Source organism: Rhopalosiphum maidis, chromosome 3, assembly GCF_003676215.2.
Source record: "Rhopalosiphum maidis isolate BTI-1 chromosome 3, ASM367621v3, whole genome shotgun sequence".
In the NCBI taxonomy this organism is placed as follows: Eukaryota; Metazoa; Arthropoda; class Insecta; order Hemiptera; family Aphididae; genus Rhopalosiphum; species Rhopalosiphum maidis.
The window spans coordinates 5,481,983-5,499,281 of record NC_040879.1 but is presented as its reverse complement, the minus strand read 5'-3'; the positions used below and the strand labels follow the sequence as shown (position 1 = coordinate 5,499,281).

The 17,299-nt window shown below is 24.8% G+C and overlaps 1 pseudogene; it reads right to left on the bottom strand.

The window, feature by feature from the left end:
* Positions 1 to 12,902: 12,902 nt before the first annotated feature.
* On the bottom strand, positions 12,903 to 16,996 carry LOC113560114 (annotated as a pseudogene).
* Between the last annotated feature and the right edge of the window lie 303 nt (positions 16,997 to 17,299).

Genomic DNA, 17,299 nt, shown 5'->3' with positions numbered 1-17,299 from the left:
TGATAGGTAAAAATTGAAAATCCATCTGTACTTTTTTTTTAATAATCAGGAATTACAAAAGGTAGAAAAGTGGGTACTACTATACTTTACAAAAGGTATTGAGTGAGTCCACTGTGAATTTGAATTCAATGATATATCATTGCTATACACAAAAAAACAATTTTGAGCAATGATGGTCTGTCAGTCTATATCACTAAGTACATTTCATAATATTATGTTTTTTTGATATTACTATTAATGTTTATAAATAGTAATAATTAGGGCTTAAATTTGTATGCATTTGCGTGTTGTTATTGGTCCAAAAATAACTAGTTTGCACCAAAATCTACTTTGTGGCCTAAAGGTCCTGTATAGGTACATTTTATTATTCATATTTTGAAGTTTTTGAATTTTTTTGGCATATTTTATGATTTTGTGTATTTATAGAGTATATTTAGGATTTCGTAAATTTTTAACTCAATGAATCGAAAATCTTCACAAAATAATAAATTTTTCAAGGTTTTTAATACTTTTGTTTAGTTTTCAGATGAACAGAAATTTAAAAACCGAAATATACGCCCTTTTTTATAATTAATAATTTAAATCATTAGCAGTGTAATATATAAAAAATAAGTAATCATTTAATTGAAAGTACAATTTTAGAATTTATTTTAGTTTATTTTATTTTTGTTAGATCATATTTTGGCAATTATTATTAAAACATAACTGCATACATATTAAAATAGATTTTTAGGGTATTTAATTGTCGGCTCTAGTAATAATACATTAGTCTAAAATACCTCAGGTACATTAAGTTCATCAAATATTTAAAAATAAGATTTGTACTATAAAACTTTGGTTTTTGCAACAAAAGTTTAATTATACTTTTAATTGTGATTTTTAATTTTTAAAAATGTATATTATAAGCACAACTCTAAAACATTATTCCATAACTAAAAATATTTTGCATCAAATCAATGTCAATGATTCTCTTTATTTTAATATTAAAATATTGTTTTACATCTTTAAAGAAATTGAAAAATGTATGGAAATTAGAAATCAAATTATTAATATGATACATCCATTTTAATTTATTACCCAAATATTTATATTCCAATTTTTGTAAATTATTATAGTTACAATTAAAAACATCTTGAGAGCAGTGAGAGCGAATATTATTACAATAAAAAAGACGTAGTCTTAGCTGAATGTTTGGATTTATAGAATTCTATGATTTAAAAAATCTTATATTTAAATTTAGAAATATTTATCATTAAAATATGATTATCGTTATAATTATCACTATATAAGTAATATGGCTGTATATATTAGCTATTATCATAAGAAACGTTTTAGTCATCATTTATTTTAAATAGTTCATTTATATAAATAAGAAATAAAATGAGCCCTAAAAAAGTTGATAGTGGTACACCACATGTGTAATATTTACCGAACCACTAAGAACATCATTTAATATGACAACCTGTGTTTCATTATTTAAGTAAGATTTGAAAAACTTTAAAGTAGATGATCTCCTAATACCAGAATAATTCAGTTTTTTTTTAATAAAATATCATTATTAACATAATCAAAAGCTTTTTATTTATCTTGAAAGATGCACATCACCTTAATTTTACAATCAAGGTTTTCGTGAACAAATTTATTAAAAATCAATAAATGTTCATACTCCCAGGATTGATTTTCTAGGTAGAAAACCAAATTGGTTATCGTATAATTCTTATATTAACGATTACCTATCACTCTCATTTTGAAGTCTATAGAGTTAATTTGGCAGAAATTGTTCAGCTTATTAGCTAAGTCGTAGAGATTACAATTTAGGATACATTTTTGAATTCTGTTATGAATAAGGTCCTTGTGGGACCCTAGAAGTTTAAGTCACTGTCTCAGACTTGCAATTATACATTTTAGCATATGAAAACCTTATGGTCAAATATGATTTGAACCAGGATTTAAGAGAGAGAATCACCAAAGCCACAACAAAAATATTAGTTATGAATTCTCGACAAAAACAAAAATGATTGATAAATAATATTAATTTTAGTTATTTATTCATGAATAATAGGTATACACTGTACTAGTTATCTTAGAATTAATATAAAATAACTTATAAACTTGTTAATAATAAAATGAAGACATTTTAAACATTATATAATGTTAAAACTCAAATTATATATACTTATGTCAGAAATGATCGAAATCTTCAAAATCAAAGTGTACTTAATTTTCACTTCAACTATCACTATTAGTACTTTCATTATACATTAAGTTTAAAGGAATACCTTTGGTTTTTAATTTAAATCTGTTCATGGCTATAACAAAAAAATTGATAAACCTAAATGTTTCCTTTAATAACACATTTATTTAAATTTTGATTTTTGGGATTTTGAAGTATACTTAAGAACCATATCTCAAATACTTTAGAATTTTTAAAATATTTAAAGAGTATTTTATAGTAATACAAACTGATGTTTTCAAATGAAGATCAACCTTCATTGTCAATTATGAAGCAGATTATTTTTTTTTTTTTGAAATTGTTGACATATCTTATTTAAAATTCAGACGAATAGTATCGGAGTTATTAAAATATAATTGAGAATAATACCCACTAAAAATTATTTAAAAACATGAAATGTTGATAGATTAATATTAATTAGTTATGAGTTAATGACTATAATTTTCTAATGATTAGCTTTGTTATGGCCCAAATACGGATGGGACAGCATAAGAAACACTCGGATTGCCTGAGTACAATAATACCCCTTAAATATTGTAAGTATGCAATTAATGTCGATCGTTGTCCGTCAGCCTGGCACCTCAAAGTCAATCAAAATTTTGATCGCAAACCTATTTAGATAATTAGTAATAATACGTCAACTCGGCACCCCGAAATTCGAAAACGTTGATGTCGGGAGTAATTTTTGAGTTACAAATTGTTACAAAATAGGTACTAATTATCTAAAAAGGTTTGAGTTAAAAAATTTGAATTTGGGGTGCCAGGCTGACGGACCTTGTCAAACGTCTGATTTTTCGGTGGATAGGCAACTATAGTCATGCACGACGACGACACGGTGCACTGGATTCACGGAGTGACAGTAACATCAATGGACTTAAGTAAATGCGAAATCGGAATGAGCAAATCTACTGTAATGTAATAGTATAACTTTATTAGTGAAGTATGTATATGGAAACTTTCTCAAGGTGTTTTAAAAATAGGAGGTGCTGGTTGTATTGTTGAGATCAATGAGAATTTATTTGCCACATTTGCAATGTGTTACTTGTTACCACAATTAGGTAATAAGGGTTGAATACTGAAGCAATGGGTAATATATTATATATTCATATATACATATGAAATAAGAACAATGAGTACTCCGTTGTATATGTACCCAATCGGTTGGAAAATAAGTTATTGCTAATAATTTATGAACGTACACGAGTTGAATCGACTATTTTATTTGATTTCTGTTAAGCTTATAATATTTAACAACCCGACCCTTATAATAACTCAAAATTATACAGTTTTTTTATTGTACGAAATTTATGCAAATATGTATGTATGTATTTAATAATTTGTATGCAATATAAGTATTAATGAATTAACTAAAATTGGCTACATTTGATTTTATAGGTTTTATAATATATTGTACCTCTTATATATCAACATCTATAACAATAATCTTAGGTGATAAAATTTAACGAAGTATAATAACATACAATTTGTACTTATGATGAGTGTGTACTCTATAAATAATAATAGTTATTACTTTTGTTGAAGAAAAGTAACACAAATTTTATTCGTTAGTTAGAAACGTTTTCGAATGAAAATGTCATAATTCCATAAGATATTTCGTTATATAGAGAATTTTGTGAAATAGAGGTTCGACTGTATTAGAATTTTGATCACCTTTAATAGGCATAGGCGTGCGCAGACCTGAATTTCAGGAGTGCCTACAATTTTTTCGGTCCCTTTTCTTAATTCAGGTCCTCTCTTAACAAGACATGTACTTATTTTAATAAATTATAATGCATAAATAAACATTACTTACATTATATCACATAGTATTAATACTATTATAGTACCAAGTTATATAATATTTCATTAGATAGTTGGATCTAAAATCTATTTTAAAAATAATTTCAATATATTTAATTTATTATTTTTACTTTTGTAGTCAATAAAGTCTATCTGTTATAGTCATAATAAATTTTACCGCGCAAATTTAAAATATTTTAAGTTGTATTGTTTTTTTTTTATCCCAAAACATAATTTTTTACAGCATATTTTAGAAAAAATATAATTTTTATTCTAGTAACAATAGTTAAAATACGGACCCATATATATGCTATAGGACTTAAATTTTAGGGCTCCAATTTATATGTCGGGGGGTGCCCAGGCACACCCGGAACCCTCTGTGCGCACGTCTATGATAATAGGTGAACTATTTATGATAGAATACATATTTTTTAAGTATAGGTATAATCTAAAAATATAGTAAGTATGATAAATGCTTTAAATAGTTTTCATGTCATTTTTTTTTATAAATTTTAAAATACTACAGATGTAAGTAACAGACGTCATTTAAACCTGAGTAGTTGAGGAATACTTTCTTGGTGAGGGTCAACTAGACCAGTATCCTTAATTGTTTATATATACAATATGTATAATTATTTAGGCGCATTTTAAATTTTTAAAACCTTTGCATGTTTCTGTAAAATAGGATCCACTTCTCCTTAACCAAAAACTTACATGGCTTCTGCTACTTTTGGCAACTGCAACATGTCATTAATATAATATTGTTACTTAAACATATATAAGTACTTCGGTCTTTGTTTTATAAACAAAACAAAAAATAAAAATTTAGTTTTGGTAAAGCAATTTAAGTGTGATTGGTAAATCGATTTAGAAATGGATGGGATGACATATTGATGTCCATGCATTTTAACTTTTGAAATATTATAAATCATTAATCATTATGATAACTTACATATATTATATATTCGATTTAAGCTATACTTTACTTTAGTATGTACTACTTATGTATTGCTTAATATATATATATATAAATTAAATTTAAAAACAATATAGTTTAAAGGACTCACTTTAAGAACATTACTAAAATTGTGTAGAAAACTAATCTTGTTATTGAAAATATGTGTTTATCAGTGGTAAGATCATAATGTATTAGAATTAAAAAATCAGTATTAACAACATAAAAATCAATAAACATATCGTATGGAATATGGAAATGTTTGAGGATTTTTGTTTATCTTCTGCCTAACTACCTTCTATGTCTTTTAAAAACTATTGAAAAAAAAAAATGATTATAAATATAATTTCAACGAGAAATAACAATTAAGTTAATTTTATAGTTACTAAGTATGGGAATTTTGATAGAAATATAATTTTCACGGTTTCAGAAGTTTTGGTGGAACAATATATTACTATCAAGTAAGAATTTCCTATTTTTCCTATAGGTAGCTACTGTAACTACATATATAATAATTTATTATATTACTATAAATTTAAATATACTTATTATTATATTGGTTAATTACTACCTACAGCTATATATAATGTATTATTACCAATGTATATCAATAATAGTATATGTACTTCTAAATTTCTAATGCTGTTAGATACTATGACTATGTATCGCATTTCTACCATTATACCTAATACGCCATTGTTTAAGTTTTTGTGTTTAACGTGTTAATGCAATTATTAATCTTAATAATTTCATACTATTAGTATTATTTTCCTATTATTATCATATTTTAGATTATGAACGAAGTGATGAATGTATTGATTTTACAAATTTACAATGATGTGTGTTTTTTTAAATTTTTATGTCTGTCATCACGTTTTGGAATGGTAATAGTGCTTTGATTTTTGACTTCAGTCCCTCTCTGAAAAGGAAATTGAATCTAGTTGGTACTTGGGGGGGACGGTCAAAAGTAAAAAATATCCAGTAGTTTCAAAAGCATCAGGAAAACCTTGAAAAAGTAACGGAAAAATTTTGCTGTAACTCAAAAACGAATCACTGTAAATACTTAAAATTTTCAAAAAATGTTTATTTTAGCATTGTCTATTTACGATTAAATTTTCAAAATATTTAGAATTTTCTTAAGCTATTTATAGAAAATTAAAATTTTCGATTTTTCTAAATTTTTTTCTTTTAATGCTGATAAAAAAATTTGATTTTTCAAATATCTTTAAAATTTAATACAAGTTTATTTTAAGTTGCATTTATTGTAGTAAAAAAAAAACAAAAATCGTTAATCACAATTTTTGTTTATAAGCATTTAAAGTTCAAATGTTTACGAGATATGTCAAAATCGCAAAAATTTGTAAGGAGTTTTTAAGTTGAAAGTTCATATAATTTTTGTGATTTACATCTAAGGTTAAAAAATCCAATATAAGATTCTCCATAATTTTTTCTCCAAATAACTGTAAAAAAACTCCAGCGTCAACATAGAAAACAATTTATGAGCGTATGAAATTTAATTATTTACAAAATCGCGTAAAATATAACGATATATCCTAAAACGATTTAAAATATTTGTCGTTATTCAAAAAGTATTAGTCGTAGAAACTTGAAACTTTCACCAATAACTGAGAAAAATAAATTACAATTTAAATGTAGGTACTTAATAATATAATATATATATATCCTAGACTGACAAATCATCTCCGTTCAGTATCACTTTTCGTGTATAATGATACAATGATATAATGATCAGTGCCGGCCCAAGATACTGGCGAACCGGGTGGTTGCCCGGGGGCGCTACTTTTATAGGGGCGCTTTTAATATACGAATATTTTATAAATTTTAATGTAATATTTATTCAAATTAACAATAATATGTCTAAATGACTAAATTATCCATAACAGAATATTCTGTTATTTATTTTTATTTTTTTTTTTTTGTATAGATCTACGTCACTCCAGTTTCTTTTATTATATTACAAAAACTCGAATAATTAAAAAATAATATACAATAATATATAATCAATAACTCGGGAAAACCGAAAAAATATGTGTTACAGCCGATACATTTAAGATATAGGATAGTCGCCATTGGACTGTGTTAGTTGTTATTATAGTTATTAATCGCCAATTAAAGTTAATAAAAACGTACTTGAGATAAACAATGACAGAAGAACGTCTTAACAATTTGGCATTAATTAGTATCGAAAATGATATAGTTTCTAAATTAGATGATAATAGTTTTGGTTGACCTAAATATCACAAAGTATGCCACTGATATTACAAAAAATAATATGTTTTACTGATTTGAGTTAGGTAATTGTTTCTTGCGTATATTATACACTTTAGATACTCTGTACATAAATATATCAATGATCCACAAACAAATAAAAACTCCGCTGATGTTGCATAAAAACTGGGTGAAAAAATGCCCTAATAACCTAAATTAAAGAAGACAAATAATTAATATATTATTAAATTATAATAAAAAGTCAACAAATCAAATAAACTAAATTTAGTATGTGTATACATGTAACATGTATACACATTTTAAAACATACCTGGGTTTTTCAGTCAACTTGATCATAATTAGTGAAAATTCATAACTAAAAAATATTCCAGGGGCACCTGATAGACTTTTATCGAATGCCATGACCATTATACAATTAATAATATATAATCTAAAATAATCAGTTGATCATTTTATTCTCGTAAATCAAAATAACTTTAGTAAAAACCTAAATACATTTTATTTTCTATAATATTCATACAATGGGATAGTAATAATATAATAATAATATTGTATAATATTTATATTATTTATAATATTTTTATAATTTGTTAATATAATAATATATGTTATATTTGTATTTCAAGAACAAATCAAATAGTACATATTATGTTTACTTAAATAAAATTTTTTAAGCAAATTCAATTTTTAAAAATATTAGATTATTTTTTTTTCTTTTAATGCATCAAAAAAAAAAAAAAATGTATTTATACTAAAAAGTAAAAACTACTAGTATACCTTATTAAAAACAATAAAAGTCATAAATTGGATAAATAACTATTTTAAAGCTTAAAAAACAAATGTTAGGTTAGTGGGTACTGCTCTGGCCTCTGATGTACATTAGGTGTCAATTAGGACACTATATAGACGTGTTAAACTTGAATTCAATAATATAACATTGTATACGAATAACGCTACTAGGCAAAGACCTATAGATCTATATCGCCAAGTGATGCGTATTTTTGGTATAGCTATTTAAGTCATTTATTTTACATTTAGTATTATACATAGAAGATTGATATAATTTTTTCCGAAAACATTGAATTTATTACATTATTGGTATTTAATTATAATAGTAATAAATATTTATATCATATTACATCAACTTATATAACTCAAAATGTAATTACATCTTTCTGTAAATACCGTAAAAAAGTAAAAATAGGACCATAGTACTTATTAAAAGATAATATTTTAAAATAAATAAAAATTAATATATTGTTAATTAATATAGTTAATTTATAGTTAAATTCATTAAAATTCTAACGTCAAATGCATATAAAAAAAAATATGACTATTTTTATACGTATACATAAAACAAAAATGGGAATCGGACATTTCGGTACGAGTGTTTCGGCGCGGCGTTTTTTTATTTTTAAATTATCTATTACTATTATGAAAAATAATCGTAACAAAATCTTCAATAGTGCAATTCTACCAAATATAGCTGTTATTGTGTAACGTAAAAACCGATTATATAGGTAAGATAAAGGTGTAGGGTTATTAACCTACATAAATTTTAAAAATACAAAATAAATAATATTATATCATTATTTGAATATTACAATATATTTTAAAAATACAAATATATGTTTTATATGTTTAATAATACATGATTATATGGTTAATATATATATTATGATACCTAATGATTTTATAATTATTTTTAAAAAATGAATTAATAATACTTTAAAAATGTTAATAATATACAATTGAAATTTATTTTAAAGAAATATTATGAGCGATTCCCTTTAAATAGTCCATAAAATGTCTTATATTATATTCACTAACTATTTTATATAATCGACGATTTAGGTCGGTATATTTTTTAAATTTTTTAGGGGGACTCCCTTCAGCAGTTAGTTGCGCCATAAAAACATCGTGGCCTGTTTGAACCCTTCTTAGACCATTTATAAATGTCCAAATTGTTGGGCCACACACTCCCATTTCAATATTCAACCTCTTATTTGCTGCCTCAGCATGATTATTTGTCCTATTTTCGGAATTTAAAACTATCAAATAAATTCCAAATTTCTGGAGGAAAACGCGAATTTCTTCTTCCCCGGCCATTACGGTTAGTTTGACCTATATAATTATCTTCTAAAGATTATCTGAAAATAAAGATTCTGGATTACACTTCTTGCTTTATACTTGAAACACTATATACGTATACATATTCATCACTTAGTAATAGTAATAGTTAATTTAAAAAAAAAAAAACGCCGCGCCGAAATTTCCAGCGCCGATATATTTTTGCGCCGAAACAACCGTACCGAAATGTTCTAGACTCAAAACAAAAATATAATTTCTCAGTTGTTAAACATAATTTTGATATTTGTCAAAAAAATGTTATCCTCTCAACAAAAACTTTCACCTTTCCACTATATCTATTTGATATTATAATTTAATTATATTGCAATAATAAAAAAAATAGGGAATCAACTATGTTAAGCCATACACCTAACTATCCCAATGTATGTCACTGATATTACAAAAAATAATACGTTTTACTTATTAGAATTAGGTAGTTGCGTACATTGTACACCTTAGATACTTAGTACATAAATATGCTAATGATCCAAAAACACCATGTCATCAATATTTATAAAATTAGGTAATATCAACTAAAGTAAACTAAATAATGTTGAATGCAAATAGTTATAAAAAAAATTATATTATTATTTACTATATATAATTAAATTTTACAAAAAAAATTTTTTTGCGTTAGTCTTCACTTTATGGAACAGTGATCTTGCTTCGATTTTCAACTTTGATGGTGGTTTCTGGAAGAAAATTTTATTTTGATATAATTATTGTTGCTTTAAATAAGCAAGAATTTTGTTATGATTCATTATATTCACGAGGACTAAAAATTTTTACATATAACATATTCAATGAAATTTAAAAAAAAAAAGTAGATTGATTTATATGTATAATAGATAAGTACCATTTATAAATTGTATATAACTAATAATTACTTGTTAAACCTATTCTATACGAAATAATTTTAATACATATTCGTTATAAATAATAATAATAAATTGTATCCAAATAAGTTTTGCAATTCTTTACCTATCCATAAATATAAGAATTTTAAACAAAATGTGTAGGTAATTATAAAAAGTATTATATGTATTATAGAGAATTTGTTTAAGAGCACCTTTCAAAAAATTGTCCGGGGCATCAAAATACCTTGGGCCGACCCTAACAATGATACCTATCAGTCATTGCAATATTGCATTCAAATTGAACACATCCATTATAGTGGCATACTCTCCAACTGTACTATACAGCAGAGCGATACCCACTTGCCCACCCTTATTTAAATTAATTGTATCAAAAAGTTATTTCTAACACCTACTTATTAACAACAGTAGCTAGGAAAACAAGTATTAGGTACAACAAATAGTTAGGCGGTATAAAGAACAACAAAATGTTAATACAATAATAATACTAAAAGTACTACTACTAATAATAGAGATAATGATAAACTTATAAGCTTAAAGTTAAAGAGCCTATTTTTTTTTGTTTTAACATAAAGGTAATGGAACTAATGTTAAAATTAACAAATTTCTGCTAGATAATGAAATGTTTGTTGGCCATGCCTTTACAAGTAAAGAATATATGTTTATTAAACCATTAAAATCACCCGAACTTGATATTATATTCATTGTGAATAATCTTTTAGCAAATTCAAGTCAATTGAGAATATCGGATGTTATAGTTATGTAAATATTATTTTTAGTATTCAAATAAAATTATTTAGGATTAGTAATAGCTTTGAATGTTACTAATTTAACAATAAATAAAACCTAATTTTCATAATATTTACACGTTGTACAATTATGTAGCTATGTACCTATAATTTAAATGTTTAGTAATTAACAATTGTACATACTTATTATAACAATATAATATTTATATTAAGATAGATCGCTATCTAGTGTACCTATATAATTTAAATAAGTTCTATATTAATATTATGTAGGTATTATTTGTTTATTTATAATATTTTATTGTGATATCACAGACATTCAGAACGACAGAACCTGAATATTATTAATTAACGTTTGGATTAATATAATACACTTTAATATGTTTATAACATAATCAAACACTAATTTTTTTTTAATTTTATAGAATGTGTATTGTTGTATTGTTTAAAGACGATAGCAAATTAGGTGCGGACCTGCGGTACCAGAATTTTGGTCTATAAATGGCTCCTGTGCCTATAGGGCTAAAGCCCTCTGTATAAAAATGTACTATTTTATACGTCCATGTATGAGAACTGGAAAGTTTTTGAGCCTATTATTTATTTTTATTTTTATATCCAAAGAATATTTTATTTGATAATTCAAATTTTAAATGATTCAGTTATCACATCGACATTATTATTAATAATAATAATAATAATAATAATAATAATAATAATAATAATAATAATATTTTGTTATAATAATATAATCATCAATCGACTATTATGTTATCGCCATCGTCTGTCTATGGTTCTGGAAAAATAACTTATAATGTTTACTGTTAAGGATAAAAATAGTCCAATAATAGTGGCAGCTATACAGCGTTAACGAGACGCGATTAATGAGTATGATTCGTTAGTTCTGCTTGTGAATCGGTCGGCCTTACACCAAACGGTTTTACTACGCTATTCTAATATTATATTATATCTACAATTTTTAACGGATAACGGTGTTTAGTATTTTAAGTATATTGTTAATAATGCAAAGAAAAAGACACATAATTAACTAGCCTGTTAAAAATCCAGTTTTCCAGTGATCTAAACATGTCGATGAAGAGTTTCGAAGACAAACCAAATTGTATTAACATTGACAGCGCAGAGGTAGAATCTAGTCCAGAAAAACTAATCGTATTCACTCATGTTGAGTTTAGTGATGTAAAATCGTTAGAATTAAATCCAGAAATATTAGAATATGGGCCAAACCAACAAATTTTAAGAGTAAATATTATAATATTTATTAATGATTAGATAATACAAGATATTTTACTTTTTAACTGTGTTACATATCTATCTAAAATGTTAAATTAATTTTCTGAAAAATATTTCATTAATTTGTAGGAAATAGTATTTAGTAACACATTTAAAATATTAATTAGTGAATTAATACTAAATTGAATCACATAAATGTGATAACTATTAGGTAAATAAATATAAATTAATTAATAAAACTACTAAGTTTTTACAATTACTTTTTTCTTCATACTCTGTGTGGAATGCAGTAATTTTTGTCTGACGCCTGTATAGTTTGTTATTATTTTGTTACTGCCTATTTTACATTTAACTATTTGTTTTATAAAATATTGGGAGTTTATTACCTATAGTATCAAGTTTAAATTTTTACTTTTTTTGACAAATATATTAAGATCATCTTCACCATTAATAATATTAGCGAAGTCTCACTCAAAATGGAGTAACGATATATTTGAAATACTATCTTTAGTCATAGAATTACTAAACCATGTTTGTATTTGCCAAATTACTGAAAATGATTTTTCACACGAAGTTGAACTTACTAAAATAGTAAGTGCTACTTGTAATAGCTTATATAAATTTGGAAAAACTTTTTTGTTAATTTGTGATAAAATAGATGCTTAACCAAAATTATCTTTACCAATACGATTCTTCACAATAAGCATTTCAGCTTTAAGTTGGGTCTTATCAATCCATAAATCATTCTAAAAACAAAAACTTATATTAACATAAATATAATATAATGAGTGCCGCTTAATGTGATCACATTAGTTCAGATCATTTTGATTTTATTAACCGGTTGATTCCGTAAAATGCCTTTTTTTATTGATGAGTTTATATTTATATGTATGTTTAAAATTAGATTAAAATAAAATAAAGTTATGAAACCATCTATTTTTTATTGTACTTGAGAATTTACTAATTTCATTTTTGTATTAGCCTGAAATTAAAATTCATGTTCAGTTAATATAATAATTACATGATTTAGTTATTTAAAAATAAATAAATAAAAATAATATGTACATATTGTACCTAGAATTTTTGGAATAACTGAAAAGTATCATTTTTGACATATTTTTGAATAGCTCCTTTTAACTTTTTCAAAACAACTCTTGTTTCTTTTTAGTTAAAGTTTAAAATACCATTAAAACGATAAGAATGTTCTTAAAAATGATTCAATTATCTGGTACTTAGTGATTCTAATAAAAGGTTAATTTAACATTAGTAACATAAGAACTGGTTTGGGATTTTTAATTTTGATTCCAATAAATGGTTGATTCTATAAACCAGTGATCACATCAAGCGGAACTCATTGTATATATTTGTATATTTTACTAATCTCGTAATGTTTAACCTAAGGTTAGGTTAACTAAAATATACAATAACAATTTATAATTTTTATAATATACTGTAAAAGTACCAATATATTTAAATTGTTTACAACAAATATATTGTTAACAATTAATACAATGATATTTTTATGTTAATAAAAAAAAATAAAGGTTAATTATTAGGCAGACAAATAATAACAAATTTGTAGAATGAGACGAAAGGTTAGGTCCATAATATATATTTATTTTTAAAAGTTAAGTTTTAAGCTTTTTATTTACTTTACCACTTCCTATTAAAATATTACTATCTTGAGAAGTATTTGTGAAAATTGTAATTTTATTTATATTTAATTCTACTGTTATTGTTATTAATTAATGGTCCATTTTTATGAGTTATCACACACAGGCACAGATCCAGTAAATTTTAATAAGGGGTGTTTGAAAATGATTCATGAGTTATTTTAGGGCACTTGTTTTTAGAATATGGAAAACATACCCTATTTTGAAAATATTCTTCTTCAATTGTACATTGACTACACGATGAAAAGCCTGAGTGTCCTTCAGTTTTCAATTTGGAGTATCACTACAAACAAAACCTTTAATAGTTACTTTTAAAGTATACCTATTCCATTAGTTAATAAATTTTTGGCTTCAAAAATAGAATCTGATAAAAATACTTCACTTATCCATGGGTTTAGAAAAACCATGATACACACCTACTGGTAATTGGTTTAATAGGTACCAACAATATAAGCCTATATAGACCAAAATTAACTAATAATATTTTTTGTTAAAGGCAAACCATCCACACTAATAAAAACTTGTATCTCACTTAATTTAGATGATGCAAATCTTAGTATACCATTAAATAATCCAAAATGATAATACTCTCCTGGGGCAACACATCTAAGTTTTGTACCAATTGATTGCGGAGTAGCTAAAAGTGTATGACAGTCTCTTAGTAAGTAAATATATGTTTATTATTTATAAATTTTAACTTAAAAAATATATTTAATTTGCTATTTACAATAAAAATTCAACATAAAAATCTAAATTTTTATAATAATATATAAATAATAAATAAAAACAAAACCTAATATTTTTTTCAGTCTTTAGTTTTAGGCCTTACTCATAAAGTATAACTAAAAAAATATGTTATACAATAATAAATTATAATTATAAGTAAAAAATCAATGTTTTTCAGTGATGTATATAAAAAAACTTAGTTGGATTAACTAGAAGCAAAAGATAAATTATATCCATTTGAGCTTATACTTAAGTAATAATTCACATAATACAATTGAGTAAATTAATAACTGAAATTGCTTCACCAAATATATTTTTTTTTGCATGAATTTGGTATTATTTGAGATTACCATTCTTCCTCCTCTTGGACATACTCAGATGTTACTGGAACATTTTAGAATACAAAATATACATTAATTTAATTTTCATATAATTTATAAACATTTTTTTAATATAATTTATTTAGTTTTGTTCAATAAAGTATAGCATAAAAATTAATAAAACATGCTATTATGAAATTAAAATTATATTTCATTTCAGATTATTATATAGAATATTGAATTTACTTTGTATTTTGAAACTAGTTATTCACTTCTATAAACGTTTGTGTAACATCTTTACAGGCACCTCCAACCACTCCAACAGCTACTGATATATAATCTGGTTTTAAATAAGACTTTGCTATATGTTGAACGTCCATGGGCAGGGTTGCTGAAAACATAACTGTTGATCTCTCTGCCTAAAATGTAATACATTTTCTTTTTTTAATATATTTAACATATAAATATGAATACATAAATAGTAGTTATACAAACTATAAGCAAGATTATTATTAGGGGGATACTTAAAATAAAATTTAAACTATTTACCGATGACACCATAGTGTTATCATTTAATATACGTTCAATATCAAGTGAAAAACCCATGTCTAACATCCGGTCGGCTTCATCAAGTACAAAGAATCGCAAAGATGAAAAGGTAATTAAACCTCGATTGACAAAATCAATTAAACGCCCTGGAGTAGCTACAATTATATGAACACCACCTCTCTGAAACAACAAATTATATTAATTATATATTATCAATGGATAAATTACTATTCATTTTACCAAAATTCTTTCTTTTTGGTGATAAGTGGCTGTTCCGCCATAAAGAAGTTCACATTTTATTGAAGTGTTTCTGCTCAATCTAGTTGTAACTTCACATATTTGTATAGCAAGTTCTCTAGTGGGTGACAGGATTAAAGCTTGTGGCTCACAATGATTGTAATCAACAATTAATTCAGCTGGTTCACTGATTAAATTGTTTAAAATTGGTAAAACAAAAGCTGCCTGAAAATCAATAATTACAATTTCACATATAATAATAAAATGATTAAAATAACTATTTTTACTAACAGTTTTTCCAGAACCAGTTTGAGCACTAGCTATCATATCTTTTCCATTCATAATGATTGGTATAGCATACTTCTGTATTGGAGTTGGAATAGTATAATGACATTTGGTTAAATTGCTTATTAATACTTGATGCAAACCAGAATCTTGAAATGATGTTATGTTTTTGGGTACTTCCATCCCACTTACTGTTACTTCAATTTTATCGTATTTTTCAAAATTCAATCCTGCTTCTAGTGTTAGGTCATCATTTTCTTCAAATTCTGGAGGAATATAAGTTGATTTTTGTATGATGGGCTTTTCAAATTTACCATTTCTTTTATCATTATTAGATTTTTTGGGAAACCGTGTGCTTTGCTGGTGACTGCGAACATTTTCATGGTAACCGTTTTTTTCATATTTTTGATAGTTATTGGTTTCGATATCATTACTCCAAGAATTCTCAGGATGATAATCATTATAATTGTTTTTCTTGGTACTACCATTTAATTCTGAATTATTTCCAATGTCATTATTATATCGATCACTAGAAATTGGATTTCCCCAAGAATCATTTAAAGAATTTGAATCAGTACATTCAATATTGATTTGTTCATTATTTTCATAATAACTATCAATATCTGCTTGATGTTCAACTACATCAAATGTTGTTGTATCAGCTTGATGTTCAACATCAGATGTTGTCTGATTCGAGTCGTCATGATCCGCATTTGTATCATTAGAAGATTCAATAATTGTAGTTTTATTTTAAAAAAATTCTTCAATTAGTTTGTCATCATCGGTATGACCATTGTTATTTATAGGATCCCAATCTGTATAATTTGTACATGGTATATATCTACGATTGAAATTTTGGGCTAAATTAATCCAATCATTTTCATCTGTTTGACCATCAGTTGCATTTAAGTCTAATTGTCCATATTCTTGATTTATTCCTGGTATATTATCCCAATTTTCTGCCATATTGATGATTTCTAAAACAATGTAATTGATTTTATTGAAGTTTGTAAATATAAAGTGTCAGAGATAGGTAGTAAATGCCAAGAAAATTATATATTTTACTTAATAAGTATTCATATTTATAGTGTGGTTTTCATGTTTTAATAAAATATTATTTTGATTACTTTATCATATTTAATATTAAATAACATAATTATTAATTAGTTTGTTACTTTTGTTTTATACACTTTACAATTTTTATAACAATTATTTAGTAATTGGAAATTATTACTACTTACCTAATAATTAGTTGTTTAGATCTCAGAT